The sequence below is a fragment of the Kogia breviceps genome, chromosome X (genome assembly GCF_026419965.1).
Source record: "Kogia breviceps isolate mKogBre1 chromosome X, mKogBre1 haplotype 1, whole genome shotgun sequence".
Taxonomy (NCBI): Eukaryota; Metazoa; Chordata; class Mammalia; order Artiodactyla; family Physeteridae; genus Kogia; species Kogia breviceps.
This window is the reverse complement of record NC_081330.1, coordinates 122182800-122191660: the sequence shown is the minus strand read 5'-3', so window position 1 is coordinate 122191660 and position 8861 is coordinate 122182800.

The window sequence follows — 8861 nt, the reverse complement described above, 5'->3', positions numbered from 1 at the left end:
TTGTGGTATGCGGGCCTCTCACTGTTGTGGCCTCTCCCGTTGCGGGGCACAGGCTCCGGATGCGCAGGCCCAGCGGCCATGGCTCACGGGCCCAGCCGCTCCGCGGCATGTGGGATCTTCCCGGACCGGGGCACGAACCCGTATCCCCTGCATCGGCAGGCAGATTCTCAACCACTGCGCCACCAGGGAAGCCCTCCTCATCTCTTAAATGAGGTTATTAATATATGTATATTTCAGGAAGTTATTTTGAAGATGAAATAAAGTATGCTAATAACCTATCATAATGCTTAGTTCATAGTAGGTATACCATGGAATGTGAATATTATTATTAATTCATCACACAGTAATTTTACGATAATCCTCAGCTTCCCTTAAAGTAACGATCAAATTTAATATCTTAACACTATAATATTTCTATTTTAAAAAATTTAGTGCCGGGCTTCCCTGGTGGCGCAGTGGTTGCGAGTCCGCCTGCCGATGCAGGGGACGCGGGTTCGTGCCCCGGCCCGGAAGGATCCCACATGCCGCGGAGCGGCTGGGCCCATGAGCCATGGCCGCTGAGCCTGCGCGTCCGGAGCCTGTGCTCCGCAACGCGAGAGGCCACAACAGTGAGAGGCCCGCGTACCGCAAAAAAAAAAAAAAAAAAAAGTGCCAGTTGTCTGTTTCTTTCCCTAATATAATCATTTAACTATAGCTAAAATGTCCTAACTTCCTAATTATTTATAGGTTTGTGAAAAAGAAATTTGTGTGATGGTAACCAAGTCCAAGGCATGTCTTTATTATTAGCCTCAACTTTTTCTACAACCCATTCTGTAGGAAGAAGCTATTTTCCCAAAATGCCTTGCCCAGAGCAAAGCAGTTGCAGGGTTCCTGCCTCTGTAGCCTGCCCTAACCAAGCCCAGGGCACTGATTGTTTCCTTCCTGTACTTTGCAGAAATTGGCCTCCTCTGTTTGATTTGAAGTCATGAGTCTGGATCACAGTGAGCAGTACACTCTGCTTAATGAATCATTAGTAGAACAGAGAAAAGAACAGACTCAATTACATGCTGGGTTGGTTACCCAGCCTTTCCCTGAACACTGCCCTGCTCCAGCCTACACTGAAACAGGGAGGCTTTTGTATAGCAATGACTCCCTTACCAGTAGTGCTGTCTGTTGAACCTAAGACCCGTATTCTACATTCTTGATTGAGTTTAATCTGACTTGGCAGCTTTCTTAAGTACTACAGCCGTCTGCAAGCAGGAATAATGAGGGCTTTGTACAAACAGCATAGCTGCTGGGCTCCAGGCCTCCTTTCCCCTTTCTGTCTTCTTGACCACATGCTCCATCACCTGCAGGTGTCAAACTGTGTGCAGCGGCCTTTCAGGGTCAGGCCCTTGGGGCTTGCTCAGGAGGTGATAAGCCCAAGAACTAAGGGGAAGAGAGTGGGGGCAGATAAACAATAAACAAATAATCAGGTGATGATAAGTGCTACCCTTCCCTCCCCTGCCTCTGGGGCTCCAGCCTCAGAATATTCAAGTTCTTTGAATGAGCTATGTTCTCTCCCACCTCAATGATGACTTTGAACACCTGCGGAAACCTTCCTTGGCCTTCAGAAAACCTCAGCCGTTTTCACCTCTTCAGTGAGGACTGCTTGACATTCTCTAGATCGTGGCCTCTCCTGTGACCTACTCTGACTAGTCCGGAGGCCACTTACAAGCAGGAACCATGTCTTTTCATTTTCCGTAGTTCAGAGACTTAACACAGTGCCTGGCATATAAAGATTGCTCAATAACTCCTGGTTGATGGACTGAACAGGTCAGGGGAGAGTTGAAGGCCAATCTTGATTTATTAAATAAATAATACTGAGCCCCCATGATATCGCAGGAGAGGCAGACAACCCAAATATAAACACATAAATCTGTCAGGTGGCGAGGTGGGGCAAGACAGTGACAGTGGGAGACACACAATAAGATAAACAAATAGGTCAGAAGGTGGTAAACAGTGAGAGAGAGAAATGGCAGAGAGGGGTCTTGGGGGTCGCTATTTCAGATAGACTGGTCAGGGGACGCCTCTCTGGCAAAGTGATATTTGAGCACAGAGTTGAAGAAAGTGAGGGAATGAACCAGTGGAACCTGGGGCGTAAGCTTTGCAGGCAGAGACAGCAGAGAGTGCCAAATCTTAGAGCTTGGCGTAAAGAAGCGTGCCATATCTGTTGTAAGAAATTGGAAGGAGACTAGTAGTGTGGCTGGAGTAAAGTGAGTGAAGAGGAGAGTAGTGAGAGGTGAGATAAAAACAAGAAGAACACCACCATCACCACCACACAAGGTGCAGCGTGGATTGGCTGTAAGTGCTGGAATTTGGGCCCAGGTTAATGTGATAAACCATCAGAGAAAACTTACAAATGAGACCCTGAATGCCTATGGTTGGGAAGGAAGAGAAAAACCAGAGGAATGGAGGGGCATGGGGCGGGTGTCCTAATTCTGAAAAAGGAGACAGTGCCAAAAATAACAGCCTAGAGTACTTGATGTTACTCCCGGGTGATTACAGTACTCAAACAATGATTTGTAAGCACCCACACAGGAATTTGGTGAGCTGTAGGAGCTAGGATAGTGGGGGTCGCAAAGAATATCACATAAGTTATCAGATTTCCTTTTACTCATACCTTCACAACTGATATTAGGCTGGTTGATCAAAGTAATGTGGTACAAATAGTGTACAGAGATTTCTGCAAAGTATTTGGTAAGGTCTTGTACCCTCATAGACAAGATGGACGGACATGCTCTGAATGGTCACCCTGTTAGATGGCTTTGTTTTTTATTATTATATTTTATTGTGGTGGTAAAATATACATAATATAAAATTTACTATTTTAATCATTTTGAAGTATACAATTCAGGGGTATTAAGTACATTCACAATGTTGTACAACTATCACCACTATCTAGTTACAGAACTTTTTCATCACCCCAAAAGGAAACCCCCATTCTCATTCTCCATTTTCCCCTACCCCCATTCCTGGGCAATCACTAATCTGCTTTCTGTGTCTGTGGATTTGCTTATTCTGGTTGTTTCGTATAAATGCAGTCATATAGTATGCGGCCTTTTTCGTCTGGCTTCTTTTACCTAGCATAATGTTTTCAAAGTTCACCCATGTTGTGGCCAGTATCAGTACTAAATTACTTTTTTTCTTTTTTTTCCTATTTTTTGGCTGCACCATGCGGCATGCGGGATCTTAGTTCCCCAACCAGGGCTCGAACCCGTGCCCCCTGCAGTGGAAGTGTGGAGTGTTAACCACTGGACCACCAGGAACATTCTTCATTCCTTTTTATAGCTGACTAATGTTTCATTTTATGGATATACCAGATTTTGTTGACCCATTCATCCGTTGATGGAAATTAGGGTTGTTTCCACCTTTGGGCTATTGTGAATAGTACTACTCTGAACATTTGTGGACAATTTTGTTTGAAGACCTGTTCTTAATTCTTTTGGGTATATACCTAGGAGTGGAATTGCTGAGCCATATGGTAATTCTGTCCTTACCCTTTTGAGGAACTACTGAACTGTTTTCCACAGCAGCTGCTCTTTCCATGGAAAGTGTTGGGGACAGGGTACAGTTGGAAGCACCAAGGGTTGGCTCCAGGAGGACTCTGCTCCTCTGTGCCTCTAGAGAAGTTGAGAAGGGCAAGAGGCACTGGATCGGGAGCACATCATCAGGAATTAGGAGAACTTGGATTAATGGTCAGTGGAATGGCCTTGCTGAAGCAAGGCTCATCCTTATCTAGGACGTGAGGCATCTGGAATTTGCACACCATAAATCTTTCTCAGCTGAATACCTTGAGGTCCTTCCTGTGAGACAGCCTGTCGCTAGGCTCCCTGAGGGAAGGCCCAGGCCCGTCCAGCAGACCATCCATCTCTCTTGAGATGGCAACCTGATCAAATTTTCAGATGACACCCAAGTGGAAGGGATACCAAATTTAGAATCAGGGTTTTAAAAGATTGAAGCAAACCAGAAAGATGAGTTAAAACCTAACCAGATAATATTTATTTGTGATTTTTTTTTTTTTTTTTTTTTTTTTTTGCGAGTAACATCAGTGGGTCAGATGGGTCACCTGTGGAAAAAAAACAGAGATTTTCTAGGCCGGTTAACACATTAATATAGATATATATCTTTTTTAACCCGGGATTAATTTTAAGGATTTAGTTTTTCCTTCAAAGAGTAACAAAAGCTAGAAAGAATAAATGCCTGCTTAAGGAAAATCAACATGAAAATAGCTACTAGTGCTCTTAAGAACCCAGAGGCTACCCAGGTAGCCTACTAAGGAATGCACTAAAATTGCCTGGATCTATTTCCAACATCCCATAACAGATCAGTGTTAAAATTTCAATAATACATCTCCTTCTATTTAAATTGGAAAACTCAGAAACCACTGATTACCAAATATTTTGCTTGATGTCCTGATCTCTCTCCTCCTGTGTTAGGAGCAGCTTTCACTGAGCACCTTCCCCTCCAGGTGCCGTACATAATGCAGTTAAGGAATGGAGTGAGTACATGAGGGTGGGAGTGGGGGTAGAAAAAGTACAATTTAGACACCAAATCAGAAACCGTATTATTCCAGAGTCAACTTCCACACCATTAATTTTTTAAAACCTCAAAATCTATCAAAATGCTTATATAATATTTTTCATCTTCAATATCATGAGAGAACCAAAGAACAAGCCAATTACTTTCTAAAAAATTTATGAAAAAGTAAATCATAGAATTCCATTCAATTTTCAACTGCGTATAATATTTATGAGTCCACAAATTGCAGATGAAAAATAAGAAAAAGGTCATAAAAGTGATTTGTTTCCAACTGGGAAACATGCATTAGAAAATTCGAATCTACTTTTGCAAAGTCTTGTTCACCAGATTTTCTCCTCGGGGACTGGGCATAATACTTACAGATTTTCAGATAAAGAATGCCTCCTAAGGCTTGACTTCTCACAACTGACTTAATTTTGACAGTTTTAGCTGATATCAAAGGACCTAACTCTTAGCCAGACTCCGAAAAAAAACTACATGAAGTGATAAAGGAATATACGTGCCTCGGTCCAGTTCCAGTCACCACCATTTATAACATTCACCAGATTTAAACTTAAATCTTTTGTCTTGCACTGTTCCTTCAACATGCAAACAGCAGTAGGAGAAAGGGAGCTGATAAATAAAACATCCGAGAATATTATAGTTTCCAAGTGTTGAAAGAAAACTCATCTGAACGTTACAGCAGGCATGATTTTAAAGTAATATTTGCTGTTTGAAAACAAACAAGTATTCCGTGTTATGTGGTACTGTTTGAACTTAAGTTAACTGATTACTTAAAACTTTTCAGACTCACAAATTCATGTATCAAAAATATGTCTACCCTAGCAAAGAGAAAAGCAGGAATTGTTCCAAAACCCAGAGTAAAATGTAAATGCCTCATCTGGATAAGATGACATCTTCATGATCAGCACTCATAAAATTCAAGTCAGTGTGCGGACATTGGATGATTCTAAAACAACTAAACTGAGTCTCAGACAGTTCTCAGATAGGAAACACCAAAATTGCAGTCTCTATTAATTTCAGTACAATCCATTTCAAACACTTTTTTTTTCTCTTGAAGTCACTTGCAGACTAGAATGTTAGTGTTTGGTAAGTTATAAAAATAAGTGCACATGAGGGCAGTCATTCCCAATAGATAGCATTTTTGGAATGCTGCTAATAAATAATCACCTCTGAGATAAAAATCTGCCTCAAAGAAGATGTGAATGCATTTCGAGTTTTTCCAGAAAACTGATTTCCATTTACAATCCAAAAGCCAATGGTAAAGAGGAAAAGTCGCAAAGAAAAATGTTGAAAAGATCATTACAGGCACTTCCCTGGTAGTCCAGTGGATAAGACTCCGCGCTTCCACTGCAGGGGGTGCGGGTTCAATCCCTGGTCGGGGAAATAAGATCCCACATGTTTCACGGCACGGCCAAAACAAAAAACAAAAAACAAAAAAACAAAAGAGCGTTACATCTTCCCACTTCCTCAAGATAAATGTCATATTAATTTAGCACAGGAAAATGGGTGAATATATGTACTTTTTACATTTTACTATTTTGCAGTCTATCCTAAGCATGCAATAATAATTAGCATCATGATCAGGAACACGACTACTGTCTTAATTAATATGTGAACATGTCCCAACTATTATTATCAAAAATAAAAATGTTAGACTACAGACCGAGCCCAACCCACTGGTCTCCCCATTTTGACACAGAATGTTCCAGTAGGGATTGGTGGCTAAAACAGGAGTTGTTATGTATTTGGGGAACTATGACTGTAGTGAGGAGGTCAAATATGCAGTCACTAGCAAATCCAGCTTCTCTTTGGGGGCCAATGGATTAAGAAAAAAACTCTGTAAGTTCAAGGCTTCAGTTGTGGATGTTAGAGCTTCGACATGTTAAGGAATCTTCTAGATTTTCTTGAAAAGTAAATAGAAACCTAAAAGTAAAGGTAAATATAAAACTAAAAGAACCTTACCTACATGGTTTATGTAGTACCTCTCATATAAACTTAAAACTTCTAATCTTGTTTTTAAGGAAATGCTTTAAAATTCCTTAAAATACTAATAATAGAAATCCAACCAGCAGAAAAAAGGTCCAAATTGTAGAGAAAAAGATTGCAGTTCTACTGAAAAGGAGACCTACTTTCTGTGAAGAAAAGTACAAGGTAGCCAGCCCTGACTCAGCACAGATGGGACAATAATAGCTTAAATTGAATTCTTCTACTGCAGGATTATCCATTTCATTAGGGATTTAGACTCAGAGAGCTGTGCATTTTTGCTCATTCTTATTCTAAAAATAATAATATCCTTTCCTTGCGCCAGTCAATTTTATTTAAAGTTTTCTATAGCTAAGACTGCTGTAAGCTCTAATACCCAGCAGAATCTTTTGTATGTTGCAAAGAAATGGCAAAGGTATGTTACTTTTTATGGTGCAATCCCAATGATCTCCCCCTTTCTATCTCATTTTTATTTAACTTACAGGAAGACAGAAAAAATGTTGAACTTCTCCGTTATCCCTAGCCTGTGACCTATGTTAAAGTGTGTTTATCTCAGTGAAAAATGTTTCCACAACACACATTTTTAACATATAATTTTACATAATGAAGCATGAATGACTATTCACGATAAAAGTTAAAAAAACACACTAACATTGTTGCACTAATTGCTTGAGCATCCGCTGTATAAAACAATAGAATTATTTCTAATATTTGCTTGAATTGGCCATTTTTCTTATGAAGAACCCACCAGCAGACTCAGAATCAGCAGAGTGCATGCATACAGGGAAAAATTAATCTATGCCTGTCTTTATTATGATAATGGTGTACTTTTCTCTCAAGAAATGAAAGAGAATTGTATCCATCTCCACCCCCCCTTGTGATGGTGTTAGGAAATGTTCTCATTTAGTGATCAAAATGAGAGTGTTTGTGAAAGCTCTTTGTAAGCTATAAAGTAATATTCATATATAAGTTAGTATCATTGTCGGCCTAATGCTTATTTATATCTGAGGTTAAAATGAAGTGCCTGGAGGTTATTCTAGTCTGATTCTCTCCAAAGCAGATCCTGAGACTAGGATTCGGGTACAGGGAGTAAACTAGGGGGTTGATCCCAGGAAGCATAAAGTGAGGGAGTGGGGGACCTTTAGGCAGGCGAGGGAGAAGTCAGCAAAAAGGGTGAGTTGTGAGTAATTATAACTGTGTGCACATGAAGCTCAAGGGAACTGAGCATCCTCTGTATCGTCCCACTGAGGATGGAAAGCGGAGGTATTTAGCCACAGGCTTCAGTCCCTCATTGGTTAAGGGCTGCTCCCTGGGGATGATAAATCCATGACACTTCCTAGATGCCCTGCACAGCTGAGCCAGCTCTGAAGGTGCTAGTGAAGCCTTGGGGCAGAGGTGGAGAGAGACAGGGGTGGCTGCTGGAGGTACGGAGCTGTCAGCAGGTAGAAGCCTGTCTTTCCCAGCAGCTGCAGGTGAACCCAGGCCCAGCCAAGGGCACATGGGTCAGGGCATTTGCGGTGTGTACTGAGAATGCAACCATCATACACAGTCTCAGAAGCAAAGTCAAGAGCAGGCTTCCGGGATCTGAATTGTGCTATCGTCCCAGGACTATCATAAGCACTTTGCATGGGTGAAGCATCCTAGGTGAGATTACCCTGAGTTTCCTTTAATACTGTGTATTGGTGCCACTATTAGCTATTTTTAGTTGTTGAGATTGAAGTGCTGTCCAGCCTCTGCTAGGTTTCATGAAATTTATTGATATGGTTTGGGAGGCAGTACGTTCTAGTACAATTTGTTCTAAGCCTGGGTTTTCATTAGAATCATCCAAGAAACTTTGAAAGAAAATATTAAGCCCCCCCCCATGTAAAATAAGGATCTCTAGGAGTGGGGCCAAGGTCTTGGGGTGCGTGTGTGTGCGTGTGCGCGTTTGTGTGTGTTAACTCTCCAGATGATTTTTCTTGAAGCCAAAATTGAAATCACTGGGTAATGAAGAGAACGTAGCTTTGGGAAAACTTTGGAATCAGATAGCCTTGAGTAGAGATTTCAGCCACTCCACTAAGCAGCTGTACTCATTCTATGAGTAACATATCTTCTCTGGGCCTCGGTTTCCTCATTTGTGAAACAGGGATACTATATCTGTCTCACAGACTTCTTTGAGAATTAAATGGTTGTAAAAAAGCCTACTCTTGATTCTGGCACATAGTTGGTGCTTAATAAATGTCAGTTCTCACCTTCCCAGTATTGTCAGACTTGCTCTGAAAAGTACTTCTGTGTCTCCATACATTAGAAAATGAAAATTAAGTTTTCACGTGTAG